This window comes from Struthio camelus, chromosome 28 (genome assembly GCF_040807025.1).
Source record: "Struthio camelus isolate bStrCam1 chromosome 28, bStrCam1.hap1, whole genome shotgun sequence".
In the NCBI taxonomy this organism is placed as follows: domain Eukaryota; kingdom Metazoa; phylum Chordata; class Aves; order Struthioniformes; family Struthionidae; genus Struthio; species Struthio camelus.
The window spans coordinates 2,369,414-2,370,241 of record NC_090969.1 but is presented as its reverse complement, the minus strand read 5'-3'; the positions used below and the strand labels follow the sequence as shown (position 1 = coordinate 2,370,241).

Below are 828 nucleotides of genomic sequence, written 5' to 3'. Positions count from 1 at the left end.
GTTGTGAGTCAAGGACATGGGATCACACTTGAAGAGAGCTGAAGGCCAAGATGAGCTACACATGTCACTGTGGCTTGTGAAGGTCAGTCACAGGAGCTGTGCTTTAAGTACACGCAGAACTGGCTTTGTCCTCGGTCCTTGTGTTCAATTTCTGCTGTCCAGGAACATCTTATCCCTGCCTCACTAGGCTCCATAGAGCAGCAACGACCTCCTCAGGCAAGGACTGTGGCATCAACTCCCTTCTGCTGAAATGAAAAATCAGGAGCTACCTGCTGGTTTCTCTTAAGGCATCCTGAAAGTCCCTTCTGTTGGCAAAGCTGTTCTTACCCACCTGTGCCTGTCTCCCAGTTTCAGAAAAGTGATGTGTTAAGCTCAGACAAATTCTTCTGACAACATTTCAATGTACATTCATTTCTCCTGTATCCCACCAACCTATGGTAGGTTATGAACAGCTGGGATGGTCAGTCCAATGTTAAGTACTGACAGATCTGATCTTCCTCCATCATCTGAGCAAGTATCTCCAGTGAGGTTGAGCTGACTGTAGTGAATTTATTTTCAAGGAACATAAAACATCGACATGTTGAAGCCTTTCTTCTCTTTCAAACATCAACCGTTTGGATCCCACAACCTTCATTTCCTTAAATTCCTTCATTCCACTTTCATCTTTCTTGCTCCTGAGAGCAGCACATGCCTACATCTGATGGATGCGTTGCACTCATGCGTTGAAGCCTGGCAGTAAAACCTCTCGCTGTGAGCAGGATTTGAACCTGCGCAGGGAAACCCCACTGGATTTCAAGTCCAACGCCTTAACCACTCGGCCATCACAGC

General features: G+C 46.5%; 1 non-coding gene across 1 annotated transcript; it reads right to left on the bottom strand.

Annotated features, from left to right (window-relative positions):
- Nucleotides 1-746: 746 nt before the first annotated feature.
- On the bottom strand, nucleotides 747-828 carry TRNAS-UGA (transfer RNA serine (anticodon UGA)). Its single transcript has one exon. It is a non-coding gene; the product is annotated as a tRNA-Ser (tRNA).